Source organism: Dermochelys coriacea, chromosome 5 (genome assembly GCF_009764565.3).
Source record: "Dermochelys coriacea isolate rDerCor1 chromosome 5, rDerCor1.pri.v4, whole genome shotgun sequence".
NCBI classification, from domain to species: domain Eukaryota; kingdom Metazoa; phylum Chordata; order Testudines; family Dermochelyidae; genus Dermochelys; species Dermochelys coriacea.
The window spans coordinates 133,611,522-133,635,671 of record NC_050072.1 but is presented as its reverse complement, the minus strand read 5'-3'; positions in this window follow the sequence as shown (position 1 = coordinate 133,635,671).

Sequence of the window (24,150 nt, the reverse complement as noted above, 5' to 3'; positions counted from 1 at the left end):
AATATCTATACTACCTGATTCCATGTATTTACATTACTTTAAAGATGTGCCTCTTACTGAACCCAAACTTCACTTGGTGTGCTATTTGAAAAACCATATTCCAGTACATGGCTACCTGCCAGCAATAGTTACTTTTGGTGATTGTTGTGTAACTGCAGAGTTTTACACTGTCCACAAAGGCACTGCTATCCTTGGCAGAGGTTTATCGGCTGTTTTTAATCTCAGGGTAGTTAATGGACAATTGATCTTCCCTCAGCAAAGCACTCTTGCAGTACATACACCAGTTTCAGCTGGGACCCACACCAGGTTGAGGAGAAACTCAGCTGTGCTTATGGGTTTCTGCATAAAGTTAAAATGTGGAATAATGTGATGCCTGTACGACAGAAGTTATGGCGCTTACCATTTTCAGTCAGGGAAGCTGTTTCAGAGGAACTGAGAAAACTTGTTCAAAAGGACATAATTGAAGAGATTGATTCCTCGGAATGGGTTTCACCTATAGTAGTGATGCAGAAGAAGGGTGGAGGCATTCGCCTTTGTGTGGACTTAAGGGAGCCAAATAAAGCTATTGTGATTGACAGCCATCCTCTTCCTCACATAGAGGAAGTATATGCAGAACTCTGTGGAGCAAAGATATTTTCTACTCTTGATTTGCAGAGCGCATACTACCAGGTTATGTAGCATGAAGATAGCAGAGACCTCACAGCATTTATTACACATGAGGGACTATTTCTTTTTAAACGTGTTCCATATGGTCTCGCATCTGCCCAAGTGCCTTCCAAAAAGGATGTCATTGATTGTGAAGAATCAACATGGAGTTCAGTGCTATCTGGATGATATTATCGTGTTTGGAAATACTTCTGAGGAGCATGAGAATAACCTGCAGTCTATATTAAACTGCATCAGCAAAGCAGGCCTCAAGCTCAATAGGTCCAAATGCAAATTTAGACAAACTGAACTCTCCTTTCTGGGGCATACAATTTCACAGGCTGGACTAAAACGTGATCCAGATCATATCCTAGCAATTTCAGATGCTCCTCCTCCAACAGATTTGCAAACTTTACGTTCCTTCTTGGGTCTTAGCTCCTGGTATGCAAAATTTATTCCCAATTATGCTTCTGTCATTGAACCGTTACGAGAATTACTATGGAGAAGTTCAACCTTAGTGTGGACAACGGATGCACAAGCTAGTTTTGAAACGGTGAAAGACTTGATTGTACATAGTCCAATCCTTGCACTATTCAGTCCTGAATTGCCCATAGTTGTAATTACTGATGCTTCTGATTATGGACTTGGGGCTGTCCTCACACAACTTCATGAGGATAACACAGAGAGGACTGTTGCATTTGCTTCAAGGACACAAAGTAATGCTGAGAGGAAATATTCTACAGTCGAAAAAGAAGCACTTGCTTGTGTCTGGGCTACTGAAAAATGGAGAACTTACCTGTGGGGCCGCACGTTTAAGTTGTGCACAGACCACAGCCCTTTGATGACGTTGCTCACCACAAAAGGACTGGGAAGAGCAGGATATCGTATTGCTAGATGGTCTGCAAGACTACTCTCTTTCAATTATGAACTGGAATATAACCCTGGAAACCAAAATGTGGTAGCGGATTGCCTTTCTCGCCTGCCTTTGTCTTCACCAGATGGTCCACCGGAGGATGAGGATGTAATAGTTGCGCTTATTACAAGCACTCTTACTGCAGTTACAAAAGAACAATTTTAAGCTGCTTGTTCAGTGTGTCCAATTCAACAAAAACTATGGGAATTTCTGACAAAGAGATGGCCCAGTAACCCTAAAAACCTTGACCCAGTTTTGCTGCCTTATTTTAGAGTTTGGAATGAACTTTCTTTGCTTGATGGCTGTGTGCTATCAGGTACACACCAGCTACTTGTGCCAGAAGAATTACAGTCAAAACTCATACACCTGGCACACGATACTTATCAGGAAATTGTCAGAACCAAACAATGACTATGGGATTTGTATTGGTGGCCAGGGATGGACTCTAAAACTGAAGCACTCATAAAATCCTGTGAAACTTGCCAAATGCGTGATAAGACAGCAGTGACATATACCCCTCCATTACTACCTGTTCCTCTTCCTGAATCTGCATGGGAAAAAGTGGCGATTGACATTGTAGGACCCTTTGATACTACTCCAAGTGACTGCTGTTATGCCATCACTTTAATAGACTATTTCAGGAAATGGACTGAGGTAGCGTTTACATCGCAAATCTCTTCTGCTACAGTAATTAAGTTCCTCTCTTCAGTTTTTAGCAGGGAAGTTAACCCCAAAGAACTGGTTTCAGATAATGGTAGTCAATTTACTTCCCTGGAGTTTGAAACTTTTCTAGCAGAGAGAAACATTTTACACAGAAGGTCATCCCTATATTACCCTCAAGCCAATGGGGAAATCGAACGGTTTAACAGAAGTTTGAAAGAGAGTTTGCAAATGGCTAAACTGGAAGAGTGATTGTGGATAACCTTCACAACTGATTTCTTGAAAGCATACCAGGCTACACGACATGCCACAACGCAAAGGTCACCCGCAGAGTTATGGCATGGGAAACAGATAAATACTAAACGGAACATTGCTGGATTGTTAAAGGCACAAACTGATGCCACAATCAAGGATGATGTGAGAAAAACAGTTGAACAGAACCAAGCAAACCAAGATAAGACTTTCACAGACAAGCAGCGGGGTGCTAAGGAACCAAAGTTTGAATGTGGTTCCTTCGTTAGAATACGAAAACCTGGAATTTTACTCAAAGGGGACCATAAATTCACAGCTCCTCTTAAAATCATAGAGAAGAAGGGGCATTACACTTGTCAACTTTCTGATGGGCGAGTATGGAATGCTTCTTATCTTGCACATGCCTATGCACCAAGAGGAGATTATGCCAACCCCCATTCTGCATTGGATGACTTCACCGTAGTATTAACACAAGACTTGCACTGGAACTGGGGCTTGAGAGATGGCCTGTCAGACCCAGACGACCATCTGTCTGGACTAGAGACTATGTTATGTAGTATCTACAGTGTTTTCAGTGTAATATTTCTGCAAACAGTATAGTGTCTTGTTTCATATTTGTTCCTGTGGTTAGAATAACAATGTTTATTTTAATTGGGAGAGTTTCTTAAGAGAGGAGGGAATGTGGTGTTTAGATACTGCTTGTAATTATTAGAACTGGGAGCACTGGCTGTTTGGAGATTGAAAGGACAGGTTTCAGAGTAGCAGCCGTGTTAGTCTGTATTCGCAAAAAGAAAAGGAGTACCCGTGGCACCTTAGAGACTAACAAATTAATTAGAGCATAAGCTTTCGTGAGCTACAGCTCACTTCATCGGATGCATTTGGTGGAAAAAGCAGAGGAGAGATTTATATACACACACACACACAGAGAACATGAAACAATGGGTTTATCATACACACTGTAAGGAGAGTGATCACTTAAGATAAGCCATCACCAGCAGCAGGGGGGGGAAAGGAGGAAAACCTTTCATGGTGACAAGCAAGGTAGGCTAATTCCAGCAGTTAACAAGAATATCAGAGGAACAGTGGGGGGTGGGGTGGGAGGGAGAAATACCATGGGGAAATAGTTTTACTTTGTGTAATGACTCATCCATTCCCAGTCTCTATTCAAGCCTAAGTTAATTGTATCCAGTTTGCAAATTAATTCCAATTCAGCAGTCTCTCGTTGGAGTCTGTTTTTGAAGCTTTTTGTTGAAGGATAGCCACTCTTAGGTCTGTGATCGAGTGACCAGAGAGATTGAAGTGTTCTCCAACTGGTTTTTGAATGTTATAATTCTTGACGTCTGATTTGTGTCCATTCATTCTTTTACGTAGAGACTGTCCAGTTTGGCCAATGTACATGGCAGAGGGGCATTGCTGGCACATGATGGCATATATCACATTGGTAGATGCGCAGGTGAACGAGCCTCTGATAGTGGGGCTGATGTGATTAGGCCCTATGATGGTATCCCCTGAATAGATATGTGGACAGCGTTGGCAATGGGCTTTGTTGCAAGGATAGGTTCCTGGGTTAGTTAGTTAGTTAGAAAGGACAGGAAACAGGAATGGGGGGTGGGGAGAGGAGAAGGCTGAGTGAGAGCTACCAAGGATCCAGCAGCAGCTTTGTAAAGAGGTTTCCACTTTAAAAATAAAGTCCTGTTGAAGTTTGTTAGTACCTTGCCTGGTTGCTACAACACTTACTTCCTTGTTTATCTCAGCCAGCTGTTGCAAATAGCTTTAGCTATTTAGAGTGCTTTAAGGCCCCCAAATCAGGAAAAGTTTAGCATGTGCTGAAGTATTGAAGTCAATGGGATTTAAAACACCTCCTTCAGGGCTTTCCTGACCAGAGATGTTTTCAGGAATCATGGTTTATTTACTCACGAGGAAATGAAGTTTAAGACATTAGGCCATATTCTCCTCCTGTGCTGGTCTATTGCCACTGATTTCAATGGAGTGGGTCCTGCTTTACATCAGTGTAAGCAAAATCAGAAACAGGCCCATTTGCCTCCAGTAAAGCTTAAACCCTGCAGCTTTACTTCCAACTACTGTTTCTCTCATGGCTTTAGTAAAGATCTACACATTGTTTCAGGGAAAAGAGATTTTCTGGTAGTTAAGAGCAAGGAACTGGGGGTCAGCATTTTCCCCAACTAGGGGGAAGGAACTGGGGGTCAGTTGTATTTCCAGCTTTTCTGTATTTAATTACTAGTTAATGACAGAAGTTATTAATTTATAATTAAACAGGCCTGTAAGCAGCTTAGATTCCTGCATCTGTTAGTGAAGATTAGTTTTTTAAGGCAGTCTGGTCGTGAGGAGGAAGCAGCTGTAAACAGGTGATGATGTTTTACTTTGCACTTGGACAGCTTTTCTCAGAAGTGGGAAAGTGAAGCACAGCGGGAAGGGATGCAGCTGGGGGATTTCTGCTTGGGCTGCTTCCAAAATCTGTTTGTAGAAGTCAGTTTTGTTCGCCAAGATGTTTTGGTTGTGGGAACGTCCCCAAGTACCAGGCTATTTGCTCTTTCCCTTAATAGCAGCAGGAACAGTTGTGCCTTTTCCACCTTTTGCTGTTTGTGCTCCCCATGGCATCCTTACCAACGAGTGCCAGGCAATACAAATACATGTTTGGGATCCTGGACAGGGAGGGGAGCATACATTTTCACTAGATGCAGATGATGTCCTTTTCATGTATTGCTAGGCTTGAAAGATTCCCCTGGCCCTTTAATAAGTTGCATTGACTCATACAGGGGCTCGCAAGCTTTGGAGAGACAGAGCCCTGTGACTGCCAGCAATTTGTCTGGATAGGGATTCTTTGGAACTCCATTTCAAGTGGATGCTTGAAGGGCTCACATATACATTACTTGTGCATAGGACGAATCATCTGAATAACTAGAGTATCGGCTAGGAATTTAGGGCCAGATTATGTCTGCTCTTTCAGGGATGCGAAAGGGTGGGGAGAGGATGTTGCCCCCCACCCCGCCAACACCCCTTGTGCTCCTGTGCATGTGGCATCAGAACCTTTACCGAGCGAAGGTCTGCAAGTTGCAGCTCAAGCAGTACAAGGGTGTGCTGCTGGCTGAATCCTGGACGTGACCCTTTTCTGAGCTGACTAGCAGACTGGGGCCAGCATATACTGCATCTGGTTATAGCCTCTGCCTCTGTCCTACACAGGCCGAAAGCCCTCGGGAACTGCCACTAGTGCGGTACCCTCGGCACCATCCCATGCAAGGGGATGGCTTTTAAAGCCCAGGTTTAACCGCGAGCCAGCTCCCTCCCCCCTTTGAGAAAGCCTAGGTTCATCTTCCTTTGTCACTAGGTGGCAGAATTGGCATTACTAAACCGTGCAGGATTTCCTTAATGGTTACAGTTGACTTCTCGATTCCCTCCTGCAGATTGCATTGCTCAGCATTTGCTAAGAGTGCAGTGGAGGGAGAGGTGGGGTGGAACAATCTCGGTTCCGTTTCTTACATACTGCATAGCAACCTCTCGAGGCAGTTCTCGTACACAGCTGGCTGGTGACTGGCATTATACTGGGCTCAGGATAAAGAAGTCCAGTTGCGTCTCTATAATTACGTCTCTATAACTACATCTGATGAAGTGGGTATTCGCCCGCGAAAGCTTATGCTCCAATACTCCTGTTAGTTATAAGGTGCCACAGGACTTGTTGCCACTCTATAATTACACAGTCTTTTCTGGAGAGCATCCCTCTAACTCTGGCTTCTTAGCTGACTAGGAGGGGTGGCTCAGTAACTCTTCTCAACAATTTCTGCAGTTGTTGGGCTGCCTGTACATGTTGAAAGCTTGATCGACAAGAATCTGTATCTAGGAGGGGGCCTGTGGCACTGGGCCAGCATTCATCTCCATCTGGCCTTTACACCTAGCTCTCTCCTGCTATAGAGCACTCAAGGGGCCAAAAGAGGCCTCAGGTTTGATCCAGATCGCTGACAGCGAGATGAACTAAGGCACCTGGAAAATCTCAGAACTGGAGAGTCTTTTGTGGTTAGCTTCTTTGTGTTCGCACTGGGTTCCTGTGTCACACAAGCTAGGGCATCAGCTTGTTAATGTTCCTTCTAAATTCAATGCCTTTTTGGTTAATGGAAAACAATGGCAGGGGGGAGAGATCATAGAATCATAGAATCATAGAATATCAGGGTTGGAAGGGACCCCAGACGGTCATCTAGTCCAACCCCCTGCTCAAAGCAGGACCAAGTCCCAGTTAAATCATCCCAGCTAGGGCTTTGTCAAGCCTGACCTTAAAAACCTCTAAGGAAGGAGATTCTACCACCTCCCTAGGTAACGCATTCCAGTGTTTCACCACCCTCTTAGTGAAAAAGTTTTTTCCTAATATCCAATCTAAACCTCCCCCATTGCAACTTGAGACCATTACTCCTCGTTCTGTCATCTGCTACCATTGAGAACAGTCTAGAGCCATCCTCTTTGAAACCCCCTTTCAGGTAGTTGAAAGCAGCTATCAAATCCCCCCTCATTCTTCTCTTCTGCAGACTAAACAATCCCAGCTCCCTCAGCCTCTCCTCATAAGTCATGTGCTCTAGACCCCTAATCATTTTCGTTGCCCTTCGTTGTACTCTTTCCAATTTATCCACATCCTTCCTGTAGTGTGGGGCCCAAAACTGGACACAGTACTCCAGATGAGGCCTCACCAGTGTCGAATAGAGGGGAACGATCACGTCCCTCGATCTGCTCGCTATGCCCCTACTTATACAACCCAAAATGCCATTGGCCTTCTTGGCAACAAGGGCACACTGCTGACTCATATCCAGCTTCTCGTCCACTGTCACCCCTAGGTCCTTTTCCGCAGAACTGCTGCCGAGCCATTCGGTCCCTAGTCTGTAGCGGTGCATTGGATTCTTCCATCCTAAGTGCAGGACCCTGCACTTATCCTTATTGAACCTCATTAGATTTCTTTTGGCCCAATCCTCCAATTTGTCTAGGTCCTTCTGTATCCTATCCCTCCCCTCCAGCGTATCTACCACTCCTCCCAGTTTAGTATCATCCGCAAATTTGCTGAGAGTGCAATCCACACCATCCTCCAGATCATTTATGAAGATATTGAACAAAACGGGCCCCAGGACCGACCCCTGGGGCACTCCACTTGACACCGGCTGCCAACTAGACATGGAGCCATTGATCACTACCCGTTGAGCCCGACAATCTAGCCAGCTTTCTACCCACCTTATAGTGCATTCATCCAGCCCATACTTCCTTAACTTGCTGACAAGAATGCTGTGGGAGACCGTGTCAAAAGCTTTGCTAAAGTCAAGAAACAATACATCCACTGCTTTCCCTTCATCCACAGAACCAGTAATCTCATCATAAAAGGCGATTAGATTAGTCAGGCATGACCTTCCCTTGGTGAATCCATGCTGACTGTTCCTGATCACTTTCCTCTCCTCTAAGTGCTTCAGGATTGATTCTTTGAGGACCTGCTCCATGATTTTTCCAGGGACTGAGGTGAGGCTGACCGGCCTGTAGTTCCCAGGATCCTCCTTCTTCCCTTTTTTAAAGATGGGCACTACATTAGCCTTTTTCCAGTCATCCGGGACTTCCCCCCGTTCGCCACGAGTTTTCAAAGATAATGGCCAAGGGCTCTGCAATCACAGCCGCCAATTCCTTCAGCACTCTCGGATGCAATTCGTCCGGCCCCATGGACTTGTGCACGTCCAGCTTTTCTAAATAGTCCCTAACCACCTCTATCTCTACAGAGGGCTGGCCATCTCTTCCCCATTTTGTGTTGCCCAGCACAGCAGTCTGGGAGCTGACCTTGTTAGTGAAAACAGAGGCAAAAAAAGCATTGAGTACATTAGCTTTTTCCACATCCTCTGTCACTAGCTTGCCTCCCTCATTCAGTAAGGGGCCCACACTTTCCTTGGCTTTCTTCTTGTTGCCAACATACCTGAAGAAACCCTTCTTGTTACTCTTGACATCTCTTGCTAGCTGCAGCTCCAGGTGCGATTTGGCCCTCCTGATATCTTTCCTACATGCCCGAGCAATATTTTTATACTCTTCCCTGGTCATATGTCCAACCTTCCACTTCTTGTAAGCTTCTTTTTTATGTTTAAGATCCGCTAGGATTTCACCATTAAGCCAAGCTGGTCGCCTGCCATATTTACTATTCTTTCGACTCATCGGGATGGTTTGTCCCTGTAACCTCAACAGGGATTCCTTGAAATACAGCCAGCTCTCCTGGACTCCCTTCCCTTTCATGTTAGTCCCCCAGGGGATCCTGGCCATCTGTTCCCTGAGGGAGTCAAAGTCTGCTTTCCTGAAGTCCAGGGTCCGTATCCTGCTGCTTACCTTTCTTCCCTGCGTCAGGATCCTGAACTCAACCAACTCATGGTCACTGCCTCCCAGATTCCCATCCACTTTTGCTTCCCCCACTAATTCTACCCGGTTTGTGAGCAGCAGGTCAAGAAAAGCGCTCCCCCTAGTTGGCTCCCCTAGCACTTGCACCAGGAAATTGTCCCCTACGCTTTCCAAAAACTTCCTGGATTGTCTATGCACCGCTGTATTGCTCTCCCAGCAGATATCAGGAAAATTAAAGTCACCCATGAGAATCAGGGCATGCGATCTAGTAGCTTCCGTGAGTTGCCGGAAGAAAGCCTCATCCACCTCATCCCCCTGGTCCGGTGGTCTATAGCAGACTCCCACCATGACATCACTCTTGTTGCACACACTTCTAAACTTAATCCAGAGACACTCAGGTTTTTCCACAGTTTCGTACCGGAGCTCTGAGCAGTCATACTGCTCCCTTACATACAGTGCTACTCCCCCACCTTTTCTGCCCTGCCTGTCCTTCCTGAACAGTTTATAACCATCCATGACTGTACTCCAGTCATGTGAGTTATCCCACCAAGTCTCTGTTATTCCAATCACGTCATAATTCCTTGACATCACCAGGACCTCCAGTTCTCCCTGCTTGTTTCCAAGGCTTTGTGCATTTGTATATAAGCACTTGAGATAACCTGTTGATCGCCCCTCATTCCCAGTATGAGGCAGGAGCCCTCCCCTCACAGACATTCCTGCCTGTGCTTCCTCCCGGTATCCCGCTTTCCCACTTACCTCAGGGCTTTGGTCTCCTTCCCCCGGTGAACCTAGTTTAAAGCCCTCCTCACTAGGTTAGCCAGCCTGCTGGCAAAGATGTTCTTCCCTCTCTTCGTAAGATGGAGCCCGTCTCTGCCCAGCACTCCTCCTTCATGGAACACCATCCCATGGTCAAAGAATCCAAAGCCTTCTCTCCGACACCACCTGCGTAGCCATTCGTTGACCTCCACGATTCGACGGTCCCTACCCAGGCCTTTTCCTTCCACGGGGAGGATGGACGAGAACACCACTTGCGCCTCCAACTCCTTTATCCTTCTTCCCAGAGCCACGTAGTCCGCAGTGATCCGCTCAAGGTCATTCTTGGCAGTATCATTGGTGCCCACGTGGAGAAGCAGGAAGGGGTAGCGATCCGAGGGCTTGATGAGTCTCGGCAGTCTCTCCGTCACATCACGAATCTTAGCCCCTGGCAAGCAGCAGACTTCTCGGTTTTCCCGGTCAGGGCGGCAGATAGATGACTCAGTCCCCCGGAGGAGAGAGTCCCCGACCACCACCACCCGCCTTCTCCTCTTGGGAGTGGTGGTCGTGGAACCTCCAACCTCAGGACATCGCATCTCATGCCTCCCAACCAGCGGAGTCTCCTTCTGCTTGTTTTGGGAGTGGGTCTTTTACTGACATACTGAGCCCAGATACATTAGAAAAAAGGTAAAACAGAATGAAACAATGTGTGAAGTAGATCAGATCAAAATTACAGCTACTCTAAGGAGTTAATCCTGAAGTTACTGTAATACATCATTGCATTGGTTAAGGGAAGAACTCCCCTGTCCCCCTCACATTTCATTCAGGTTCTAATATTGCACACATCAGTACAGCATCTGATATCACAGGGGCTGGGGTTAAGGGAGATTGTTTCCTCTCAATCGTGTGTAGGGGTGATGTTAGAGGTGGGTCTGGTTTAAGAATCTGCACCAAAATCCCCTGGTTTTGGGGGAAACATATGGATCTAGATCAAAATCTGTGTTTCACACACTCTGGCTCATCTCTGTAATGAGCTGAGCCCAGCCCCAAGAATTACTGAGCCCCCACTGAGAATTACTCTGTATACACCCACACTTCAGTGCTCTTAACCTTTCTCAACTGTTTTCACCAGCTTTGCGCATTGAAAGCCCAGAAGGCAATTGCTTCTCTTGGTGGCTCAATCAATTTAATGTTGTTTTTTCTTGCTCCCCTTAGGTCTCTTGCACTTAGAAGTTTGTTTCCTATATCTCTTCTGTAGGCAGTTTTTACTAAGAATTTCCTTTTTTCTTAGCGAGTGGTAATTTATTTATTTCTCCCCCGCCCCATTCCTCTCACATTAGAAGTGTGCCTATCCTGTGCGCCTTCGCCATACCTTACAAATACACTCACATAGAAACAATTAACATAGCAGCTGTGTCTCACCCCAAAGCCAGAAAATATTTAACCAAAGATTAAATCAAAATCCAACCTAGCCAGACAGCAGCTTTTATGTTCCCTATACCTGAAAACCTGGCCTGGTGGTGGTCCCCAAAGGAGAACAGTTTTGAGCTAGTCCAGACCAAAGAGCCACATGCAAAGCTTCTGCTTTCACATTATGGGTGGTAAAGCATTGGGGATAGCAGTGGTAACTAGAGAAGAAACTGAGATGGATATAAACAGCTTAAGAAGTCAAGAAAGCCAGAGTGGCTGACTGCAGCCAGTTTCCCTCCCTCCATCAGAAGAAAAGTGTTCATGCTTTTAGCCTAGGGCTGTCGATTAATCACAGTTAACTCACGCGATTAACTCAAAAAAATGAATCACAATTAATTGCGCTGTTAAACAATAGAAAACCAATAGAAATGTATTAAATATTTTTGGATGTTCTACATTTTCAAATATATTGATTTCTATTACAACACAGAATACAAAGTGTACAGTGGTTACTTTATATTATTATTTTTGATTACAAATATTTGCACTGTAAAAATGATAAACAAAAGATAAAGTATTTTTCAATTCACCTCATACAAGTATGAGTTCTGCTCGATAGTGATCCAAAGCAGAGCAAACCAACGCACGTTCATTTTCATTATCTGAGTCAGATGCCACCAGATGAAGGTGGATTTTCTGTTTTGGTTATTCAGGTTCTGTAGTTTCCGTATCTGAGTGTTGCTCTTTTAAGTCTTCTGAAAGCATGCTCCACACCTCGTCCCTCTCAGATTTTGGAAAGCATTTCAGATTCTTAAACCTTGGGTCTAGTGCTGTAGCTATCTTCAGAAATCTCACATTGGCACCTTCTTTGTGTTTTGTTAAATCTGCTGTGAAAGTGTTCTTAAAACAAACATGTGCTGGATCATCATCCAAGACTGCTACAACATGAAATATATGCAGAATGCGGGTAAAACAGAGCAGGAGACATACAGTTCTCCCCCAAGGAGTTCAGTCACAAATTTAATTGATGCATTATTTGTTTAACAAGCATCATCAGCATGGAAGCATGTCCTCTGGAATGGTGGTTGAAGCATGAAGGGACATACAATGTTTAGCATATCTGGCACGTAAATATCTTGCGATGCCAGCTACAACAATGCCATGTGAATGCCGGTTCTCATTTTCAGGTGACATTGCAAACAAGAAGTGGGCAGCATTATCTCCTGCAAATTGTAACCAAACTTGTTTGTCTGAGTGATTCGCTGAACAAGAAGTAGGACTGAGTGGACTTGTAGGCTCTAAAGTTTTACATTGTTTTGTTTTTGAGTGCAGTTATGTAACAAAAAAAATCTACATTTGTAAGCTACACTTTCACGATAAAGAGATTGCACTACAGAACTTGTATTAGGTAAATTGAAAAATATTTTCGTTTGGTTTTTACAGTGCAAATATTTGTAATAAAAATAAATATAAAGTGAGCACTGTACACTTTGTATTCTGTGTTGTCCGTGAAATCAATATATTTGAAAATGTAAAAAAATCCAAAAAATTTAAAATGGTATTCTATTATTGCTTAACAGTGCAATTAATCGCAATTAATTTTTTTAATCACACAATTAATTGTGATTCATTTTTTTTATTGCTTGACAGCCTTATTTTAGCCATAAGCTGGTCATCAGCTATACTTCTGGAAGAAGGTTTGTCCTATAGTTTAGTACTGCACAATTAAATGCAATGTGGAAGTTTCACACTTTGCATTATCTGCCATTGGCTGCTGGAGACAGGATATTTGAGTGAGTTCCGCTATGGTATATTGGTGAGTTCTGCCATGGTAAATAGTATGTTTAATTGGTGATGATTTGGAGTTCTGTTTGTATCACTTCTGAACTGTGGATGATTTTATGAAATTGTATTAGGAAATTAGTGTGCCATGGAAAGCCTACATGTGTGTGGATCCATCCTGGAGTAGCAGGGTTGTGTGACTTCTTTGGCAGGCCAGAGACAATGCTGGGTGATCAGCCCTCATTTTGAAAGCTTGTCTCTCTCAGCAACAGAAGTTGGTCCAATAAAAGATATTGCCTCACCCGCCTTGTCTTTCTAATATCCTGGGACCAACACAGCTACAAATACTGTATGTACAAAGTAAAACAACTTGGGACAATAGATTTGCTGTAGCTGGGAGAAGACACTTCCTCCTCTTGTCCAAAAGAAGGGGGGTTTGAGACCGGTGGGAAATTTCCGAAAGGCAGAACAAAAGAAGCAGGTGATCCCAGCAAGAGTCTATAAAGGGACTCAAGGGGGGAAAGTGGAGGGGAGAGTCATTAACAACAAATTAAGATGAGGGAAATAGCTGCAGGAGGGCAGGCAATGGGGCAGAGGACCCTGCCTGACTGACAGAATATAGATGATCCTCTAAGGCAGAGGTAGCCAACCTGTGGCTCCGGAGCCACATGCGGCTCTTCAGAAATTAAGATGCGGCTCCTTGTATAGGCATCGACTCCGGGGCTGGCGCTACAGGCACCAACTTTCCAATGTGCCAGGGGGTGCTCACTGTTCAACCCCTGGCTCTGCCACAGGCCCTGCCCCTACTCCACCCCTTCCCGCCCCCTCCCGAGCCTGCCGTGCCCTTGCTCCCCACCCCAAAAGCCTCCTGCACGCCACAAAACAGCTGATTGGGAGGTGCAGGGAGGGAGCGGGTGCGGCTGCCAGTGGGCGGGAGGCGCTGGGAGAGGGGAGCTGATGGGGGGCTACTGACGTATTACTGTGGCTCTTTGGCAATGTATATTGGTAAATTCAGGCTCCTTCTCAGGCTCACGTTGGCCACCCCTACTCTAAGGACTCCTAAGGGAAGGGGGAGCTAGTGAGGGGCATTGTGTTTAGGATGTTTTCTATGATCTGTTCTCTCCTGTGCTTTACATGATTAAAGAGCCTGAAGATGTTGGACTGTACCAAGCGTGCATGTCTGTGTTGACTGCTTCACAACTACTGCGTGCCCCTGACAGAGTTAAACTGTCTGTGAGAAGCTTCACACCTTTGGGATGGAGTTCTGGGAGCGGGGTGTGTTTAAGTATCCAGGAGTCTGAAGGGCCACACAGAGCCCAGAGGGGCTAGGTGGCTGGACAGCAGGTTCCAATACTCTGATGGGGTGCCAGGTAGAAGGTGTGAAACTGTGCTAGGGACACCAGATTGGGGCAGGGGCTGGACTCCATTTAGGCTCCCGCAGCTTGAAACAGCCCCGAGGATCCAGAGCAGAGAGGCTTGAATTCTCCTCACAGCAGTCCCAGTGGGTGGCCAGGAAGGGACACCCACTAGCCTCTATGATACGATCCCTTTGCCTGCCATAGGCACTCTTGCTTAAGATAAGCAATACAATTTTAAGTCCAATTTTTAAGATTTGATTTTTATGTCAGTTTATTTTCAAGAGGGTGGAAGCCAGAGGTTTCACAGAATAGTTTTGCACTAATTGCACAAGCATATTGGCTAATGTACACAATTTGTAGATGCAAATGTCCAATTAGATGCTCATCTGACCATCTGCACATGCAAGTAACTGCGTGTATAAATTAGAACACAGCTGCATGTGTGTGTGTGTGTGTGTGTGTGCGCATGTGCAAAGTCATGTGATTCTACTCTTTTGAATAGCTGGCCCTAGAAGTCAGACCTGTTCTAAGTTCAGAGAAAAGAGCAACTTCCCCTTTGTGCATATTGAAATTTTGCAACAGGACAAAGTATTTTTAGCCTCTAACATTTGGGAGTCTGAGCACAAATGCTAACTCCTCTATTAAAATGGTAGCTTTGCAGTGAAGAAATTTTCCTACATTGCAATTGTTCTCCCAAGATAAGAGCTTTTTTAATTTTGCATACAATGATTTAGGATTGTTCTCTTTGATTGCTAGGCTCTTTAAAACAATGGGATGCTTCAGTGCTAATTTTGGAGAAGGGGGAAAAAAAGCTATCAATGACTTTTCAGGGATATTCACAGCCAAAGATTAAATCCCCAATAGGGTGTATTGTTATTCTTGATATAATGACTGTTTATTCATCGTAAAATGCTCTTCATCACATTGGTTCCTAGGGATGATTCGCAGCGTGGTGGGGAAATTCAAACAGGATTGACCTGGGCACCCAATTCAGCAAAACACGTAAGCAGGTGGTTAACATTAAGCATGTGTTTAAATGCATTGCTGAATAGGGATGAGCTTAAGCACATAAAGCGGCAAAGAGTCCTGTGGCACCTTATAGAAATTCACCCACGAAAACTTATGCTCCAGACTAACAGATGTATTGGAACATAAGTTTTCGTGGGTGAATTTCGATAAGGTGCCACAAGACTCTTTGCCACTTTTACAGATCCAGACTAACATGGCTACCCCTCTGATACTTAAGCACATACTTATTCATAGAATCATAGAAGCATAGGACTGGAAGGGACCTTAGAGGTCATCTAATCCAGTCCCCTGCACTCATGGCAGGACTAAGTAATAACTAGACCATCCCTGACAGGTGTTTGTCTAACTTGTTCTTTAAAACCTCCAATGACGGAGATTCCACAACCTTCCTAGGTAATTTGTTCCAGAACTTAACTACCCTGAGAGTTAGGAAGTTTTTCCTAATGTCCAACCTAAACTGCTCTTGCTTCAATTTAAGCCCATTGCTTCTTGTCCTATCCTCATAGGTTAACGAGAACAATTTTCACCCTCTGCCTTGTAACAATCTTTTATGGACTTGAAAACTTATCATGTCCCCCCCTCAGTCTTCTCTTCTCCAGACTAAACAAACCCAATTTTTCCTTAGTCTTTCCTCATAGGTCATGTTTTCTGTGTTTTAATGTTAACTGCCAGCTTATGCACCTTGCTGAATTGGGGCCACGGTCATCACCCTTTGACAGCTGAAATTTCTGAGCCCTGACAGCTATTTCTGGACAGTAATGTTGTGTCACAACTGAGAGTGCCTCGGAAGGCTGCTGAGGCTGCCCGAAGCCTTGCTTGGATGGTTTGTGAAGTTGGCCTGTACCTAGAGCACTGCTGCTCATGAAGCAACCAGAGAAGTAAATAGCTACAGAGAGTGGGACCAATGAAGAGCCCCTCTTTCATACCATTGTACCCAGGCTGTCTCATACCACCCCTCCATCCTTATTCTTGGCCCAAGTCAATGGCAGGCTGGATGCTCTGACACTCCCTCTATACAAGAGTTCGGGGAGCTGTGTTAAAAGAAGTGTATCTTAGAAAATATAGAGCAAGACAGGGATAAAACTGAACCATTTGCCTCATTACTTTTACCCGGGCAGCTTGTGAGCTAGTGTACCTTGGAACCGACCCAATGATTTGGCATGGCATGGCATTGAATTTATGCCATCTGTATGCCTGACCCTTAGAGAGGTGTTTTACAGATCAGAAAAGATAGGGTAGAGTTTTTAGAAGCACTTGTCCCATTAAAAGTCAATAGAACTTGTGCTGTCAAGTCTTAGGGGCTTTTGAAAGGCCCACCCAGTGCCTCCTCCAAGAGTTTACCATCTAATTTGTTCTCATTTCTAGTAAGACACTGGGAAGACAATGGCTTTGGGCTAGTTTGGTTTGCACTTGGAAGATGGGGCTGAATTTGCTCTCCCTCACCCCTAATTCACACCAAAGTAAGCCCCCTGAAGGGAAAGGAGTTACTGCTGTAAAACTGGTGGCAGAGGCAAATTGAGCCCACTTTACATCAGCCAAACATTTGGCCCTAGAAAATCCTACACTGTATAAACCATGGAGCTATTTGTTTCTCCTTGCCTAGTCTCATCCTCATTGTTTCTTAACTTCCACTAATTTCTCTTAAAAACAACTTGGCCTGCCATGACAGACCTTCAAGGGATGCAACTGGGGGAGAACAGCACAATGTTTGTTAGAGCTGACTCAATGGGCACATTAAAGCAGCTGTTGTGTCCTTTAAGATTTATGGTTCAACCTCCTCCCCCAGTCCAGCAACATAACTTCACCTTTCCCCTACTTCCTTTGTTTTGCAATCATTTTGCAGATCAGCACAGCAAAATGTACGCAAGTGGCCTAATGCAATCAGTGAGCTCTGAATGTCTCACTGCTCTGAACAGCACTCCCACCTGTAGGGAAGCTATTTGCAGCATTGGGCTATAGACCGGGATATACACCTAAGCCCCACCTCCTAAATCCACACATGGGTCTGCCTTAGGAAGTCATTATGCCTCCAAAATACTCTTCTCTTAGCACTGCACAGCACTCAGTACTTCTACTTCCCCTCCTCTAGGAAGGAGTGTGTGTGTTTGCACTTTGCTGGAATGCAGCACTCCTACAAGATGCTGAAAGATAGCCCTGAAGACCAGTTATCCCCAGAACTGGCAGCAGCCGCTCGCTCTGTTCCACTCAAATGCCTCAGCTCACCCAGACATATCACAGTGCAGTTTCAGGGCTCCCCTAAAGCAGTGTTAAAAGAGGTAGGGGTGAGCTGCAGAGGACGAGCAGGCAGTGGGGAGCCACAGGTCCTCTGGGCAGATGGCTCTGGCCTCTTACCCATCTCAAGGTATCCAGGGGTTCAAAGCCCTGTCTGTTCCATTGGCTGCGTTGAGGGGAGGAGGTCCTTGCAAACTGACCTATTGGAAACTCCATGACAGCAATCAGAATTCCTCTTCTCCTCCATGGCAGGGCTTGATCTGACTTGGAAGTTTTCTATTGTAGGCCTGAGTTGGATTCCTGGCTCAGACACAGACCATATGTATGACCTTGGACAAGTCACTTGAGGAATTGTGGCACAGTTCTTCATCTGTAAAATAGTGATAATATTGGCCTACCTCACTGGGAGGGAATGAGGATAAAAATTAAGTGTGTTTTACCAACTCATGGTTTTACTGCAAGTCTCATGATATTTAGCATTTCTTAAACCCCCAGCTCCTGGAGTCATGTGATTATATAAGAATCTCCCCTTCATATTTAAATAAAAATTTCTAGCCCTTATGGTTGCAGATGAACGCATGAAAATGAGAACCCTAAATGTTCAAACAGAAGCCAACAGTTTTTAAAATGTAATGATTTGGGGGGGGGGGATGACTCAGTTCAGAATATTTGAGGTTGGCAATAGTGAATATTTGTTAGGTGTTCACATGCTATCCTAATAAAGTTCACAAAAGTACCTAGACAGATACATTATGGAGAAACAGTAGCCTCATTTTTAAGGTTGCAACTAATTTCCATTATGAAACTCTACATTAGTTGTGTTTTGGGAAAACGGCTTTTGGGAAAGACTGGAAGTTAGAATATTTACTTTGAAAGCAATGGAAAATATTTCTGCAGAACTTCAGGGAAATTCAAAATGATTTGAGTAAAGGAAGATGAAAAAAAAGGGAAGATTCCAAAACCAAATTACTGTTTCAGAAATTACAGGTTTCAGAGTAGCAGCCGTGTTAGTCTGTATTCGCAAAAAGAAAAGGAGTACTTGTGGCACCTTAGAGACTAACAAATTTAATAAATTTGTTAGTCTCTAAGGTGCCACAAGTACTCCTTTTCTTTTTGTTTCAGAAAGAAGGTCACTAAGTGACAGTATACCAGGTGATCATTTATAAAACCAAGTCCATAAAGGAATAGTTAAAAATGTCAGCTCTTACACCACCCACATATCTTGGGCCTAGTTCCCAAGTTGGGTAAATTGGCACAGGAGGTTCACTGAAGTGAGTGAAGCTATGCCACTTTGCAGCCATTCAGAATCTGGCTCTTTATTCTTATCTAGTACAAAGGAATGCATATTTAGGCAACAAAAATCTTAACTCTGACCCTGAAGAAACACTGTTCTTTCATCTATAAGCTCTGGATGTGAGCACAACACAGAACCCTTTTAAAGGCAACGTACAATTGTACAGGATGATGTATTTGAGGCTGGTAAATGTGCAAGTTCACATCGACAATTTTTTCATTACGCTCCACTTTTCCTATAGAACTACATAGAACATTCACTCTCAGCAATTAAAAGTACTTTTTTGGAAACATTTTACTGTTCCTTAAGTATATTGACTGATGATGTTTCCCATTTGACAGCATCTTCGGAAGAATTTAGTTAGTTACCACAATTAAGTGAACACATTAAAAGCTACAATCCATGAATGAGAGAGAAAGCTGCTCTGTGCAATGAAACATATATTCCTTTATACCTCATAGGGAAAGTGTTAATTATGTAGGCAATATAAGATATATGATGCCCTTAGCTATTTGTTTCCTTGCTCCTGGAGTTTCCCAAGCGACTTGAAAATAACTGGATTATTGTTTAGCAACCCACAGAGAGAGAGAGTGTGTGTGTAAAAAAATGAGCAACCTTTTAACCCTGAACTGGTATACATTGGCATTGCTTCATTGACTTCTGTGGATTTACACTAGCAGAGGATCTGGACTGAAGTTTTCTGGAGTTGGACTGGATCCTATGGGCCCACTTTTCCCTGCCCTGCACCCTGTGTAGACATTTAAACCTGACAGAACGAGGAGTAATGGTCTCAAGTTGCAGTGGGGGAGGTTTAGGTTGGATATTAGGAAAAACTTTTCACTAGGAGGGTGGTGAAGCACTGGAATGGGTTACCTAGGGAGGTGGTGGAATCTCCTTCCTTATAAGTTTTTAAGGTCAGGCTTGACAAAGCCCTGGCTGGAATGATTTAGTTGGAGATTGGTCCAGCTTTGAGGAGAGGGTTGGACTAGATGGCCTCCTGAGGTCCCTTCCAAACCTGATATTCTATGATTCTATGAAACCTGTAAGTAAATGTCCCCAGTTCTCAGAGGCAGATTGTGCCAGTGTAGCATCGGAGAGGGTGCAGCTTGCTTGCATTTCCTCTGCTTAGGGAGGGTGGGGGTACTGTGGACTGGGCAAAGACTCCTGGAACTGCCCGACTGTGTGTATCTGCTTCCATGGCTCTCCTATGGGCTACTGCAGGGGCGCAGTACCACTAGGGCACAGGTTGATCGTTACCATGCCTCCTCCTCCCATCCCTATGTCATCTCCACCTGGTCAAGGAACAATATGTGGAGCATCCCCAGTCTCTGTGCGTAATATAAAGGGGCTGTTGGAAGGATTCCCAAGGGCTTTTACACCTGGCCAATTGTCCCTTAGTGCGAGGCTAGCTCAAAGGTACAACAGTCTGACCCCCAGCTCCTCCCTTTCTGTATTCAGCTGGTGCATTGCCCCTTTTGTACTAATCAGGGAGCATTTGGTTATAAGGATCAGGAGTAATTTCTGAAATATTTCAAAGAAGGAAAATATTTCACATCTATTTGATCAGCCATTGGCTGCAGGTAAAGTATGTTGCAGCTTATACGAGCTAATTACAGCCAATTATAGTGTGACTGGCCTCCCTCAGCATTACTATGCCTAGCACAACTGATGGTCTTGTAAAATAGGGATTTGATTCCAACTAAGCGTCTGATTTGGGAAGCTCCCTGCTTGTGAAGCTGGATCATTCATATAATGGATCAAAACAGGAGTTGCTTAAATTGACCCAGTTGTACCAGATTCCACCATGTTTTCATATAGCTTATTATACACAGTTACCTCTGGCAAGTTCTGTCAGAGGTGACCCTCAGACTCCATCCAAGAGGCAATGTATCACTGGGCAGATTTTAAACAATATTCTTGCATTTATGAGTCTCATTATCCAGCGTGAGACTGATCTGTAATAGGCCTTTCTACACCTTACTTCCCAGTGGAGTCTGAAGTCTGACCAAGTGATGACATGTAACTCCTAGGGAGGCAATACCACCCAGCTGGCGGGCACCAGACAGGGAGTCAGAAGTCCTGGTTTCTACTGCTGGCTCTGCCATTGACCTTGGACAAGCCACTTCACCTCTTTCCACTCCTGGTCTTGTCTTGTCTATTTCAATTGTTAGCGCTTCAGGGCAGGGGCTGTCTGGTGTATGTCCAGTATCGAGCACAATGGGATGCCCATCTGTAATGAAAATACATTTCAGCAGGGCTGATGTGCTGGGATTTGTGGTGGATTGTGAGCTAATATTCCAGTGGTTTATCTCATCATGCAGGTAACTATAGTTTAAAGTCAATGGCCCAGATTTGGCCCTGTTGTAACTCCATTGATTTCAGCCCAGTAATGGATGAATTTGGCTGTTTGTGGAGATAACCAAATCAGTGTCTGCTTGGACTTCAGATTTAATAGTTTTCCTGCTAATAACTCTTGGGGTACTTCATTTCCCAGTATGAATGCTCTCTCTATCTCTAAGCAACTTTTCTTTGGCGTTTCTTTAGTGATTTCCCTGTTTAAGCTGCAAAAACAAAATTGTTTTGTCCTTAATTGGCACTCTACAAACATGGCTTCTGGAAAGATTGTTTGGGTTACTTAACCCAGAGTTTTCTTTCTGCAGCCCCCCAAACATGTTATAAAAATTCCATGGCCCACCTGTGCCACAATAACTGGTTTTCTGCATATAAAAGCCAGGGACAGTGTTAAGGGGTAGCAAGAAGGGCAATTGCCCAGGGCCCCACGCCAGAGGGGGCACTGTGAAGCTAAATTGCTCAGGCTCCTGCTTCAGCCCCAGTGACGGGGCTCAGGGCTCCCACGCAGTGGGACTTCAGCTTTCTGCCCTGGGACCCAGCAAGTCTAACACTGGTCCTGCTTGGCTGACCCCCTGAAACCTGCCCGCAGCCCCCCGGGGGCCCCATCCCACTGGTTGAGAACCACTGACTTAACCCACACAATTTATAGTTTCTGCAATGAAACTGGGGGGAGGGGGACAGAATTATCAATTCAACTTCCTCCTCAGCTTCCCCTACTAGCAGAGGGAAAGGCATGACCAGTTTCCCTGTCTCCTATTTAAACATGCTTTGCATATTTTCCACTTAGATTAAATTCACACCTGTGCAGAAGGATTTATAGTGATCAATAGGTTTTATGCTGTCCCTATGCATAGGGGTGAATTTTGCTGATAACACCAAGGGCTCCTAACAGGTGTTAAGAGCTGGGTTGGTATGTTAGCTTCATTGTTCATTGATGTACTAAGGGAAGCTTATAACTTTTAAGACAAAAGGCTGTGACCCAGGAGTAGAAGACATTTTGCAAAGATATAAGGCAAACTACAGTTAGAAATGCCTAGAGTAGATAGTTATGGTAATTTACTATGACCCACATTTTAATCTCCCAGAGGATGATTTTTTAAAAAAATGTTACCAGGATTTTTCCTAGCTGTTCATCAGGCTTATCACACAGCAAAACACTCTGTTGCCTGTAGTGGAAGTGTGCCCAGGGCTGGAGTTAGCTCATTGCATATAATGCATTAGTTTGGAATTTTATGAGCAAGTCACTTAACTTGTAGCTGAGTTCCGCATCATTAAATACTAGGTAATTAGTGATAAGTATATTAATTATTACATTAGTGTTAATATATTAAGTTGCTTTTGCAAAGTGCTTTGAGATCCTTGGAAGAACTTGCAAGTGCCATATGTTATTTTATTAGTACAAGAGAGTGACAACATGTTAAGCAGACATTCAGGTGACTTCTGATGGTGCCATATATTATTTAGAGATACAGGTATATTGAAGGGCTTTGTAATCTGTATAGCACAAGTCATTGTTCCTTCTCCTTTGAAGCAGTATGAAACTTCAAAGGCCATCAAAGCTGCAAGGAGATCCACTGCCAAGCATCATAATACTTACTTTCCCCAACTTGAATACATACAGCTGTGCAGCAAAAAAAGAAAACGCTTGATACATCCAACTGCGCTGCTTAAGATTCATGAGTCACAGATCTCTATGAAAACCACAGAGAAAAATATAAAAAAGACATCTAAATGTGGCAACAGCCCCAATTTGGCTTGATCGTCTTTGGGGGTTCTGGCATATTTTCTCCTCCGCCATGTCATTCAGACCAAGAGTCAACATTTCGTTTATTGAAGCAGACAGGGCCCCTCCTGTTCTGCAGCATCAAAGACCATGAGACAGAGCATAGGGGAAGGATCCGTAGCCCCATACTGAAGAGTCTGCCATGCATTTAGTTAGGAAGAGCCTATGCAACAGATACACAGGAGCAGGTAGAGTAAACAGCTAGCCATAACAGCATGGGGAAGAGCAGCAAGTCTTTAATGGGTAGGAGAGTGTTAGGGGGCTTATTCCTTCACCCGTTTACTTCCCTGGTCATTCTCGCATGAACAGAGAGCAACAATACCAGAAGTCCAAAGGTGCAAACAATTAGATGTTTACTGGGGTGAACTTCCAGCAAGCATGATTCCAGTTTCCTTCCTTAGTGTCCCCCTTCCCAGCTCTGACACCACAGAGCCTTACCTGTGGCACTGTTCCCATTCCTGCCCGTAGCCAAACATGATTCCAATTTCCCCACCTCCATTCCCTGTTCCCATTCCCCAACTTACTTCCTGATTGACTGCAGACTATATAGTAACACTTGAGTTCTGCTTAGCTATACCTTAACCAATCATTTTACTGAAATTTAAGTAACCAATCCTAACATATTGTATCATGATTATTTAACCAATTATATCCCACCACCTTAATTAGTTTACACCCAGCAAAATTAATTATACAGCAGACAGAAGCAATCACAGAACCAGACAGATTATGCAGACAAACAATAGGGAAATGGGGACTACAATGATAGAACAAAACAGAAATGAGGATTTCACATCCCAGCTATTGATAAGCGAGTTCTTGCCAGACAGGATGCTATCAAACTAAGTTTCCTTTTACATTTTCTAGGCACTTCCCTTCCTCTGGAGGCAATAGGCATTATTGGAATAACAGAGACTTGGTGGGATAACTCACATGACTGGAGTACAGTCATGGATGGTTATAAACTGTTCAGGAAGGACAGGCAGGGCAGAAAAGGTGGGGGAGTAGCACTGTATGTAAGGGAGCAGTATGACTGCTCAGAGCTCCGGTACGAAACTGTGGAAAAACCTGAGTGTCTCTGGATTAAGTTTAGAAGTGTGTGCAACAAGAGTGATGTCATGGTGGGAGTCTGCTATAGACCACCGGACCAGGGGGATGAGGTGGATGAGGCTTTCTTCCGGCAACTCACGGAAGCTACTAGATCGCATGCCCTGATTCTCATGGGTGACTTTAATTTTCCTGATATCTGCTGGGAGAGCAATACAGCGGTGCATAGACAATCCAGGAAGTTTTTGGAAAGCGTAGGGGACAATTTCCTGGTGCAAGTGCTAGG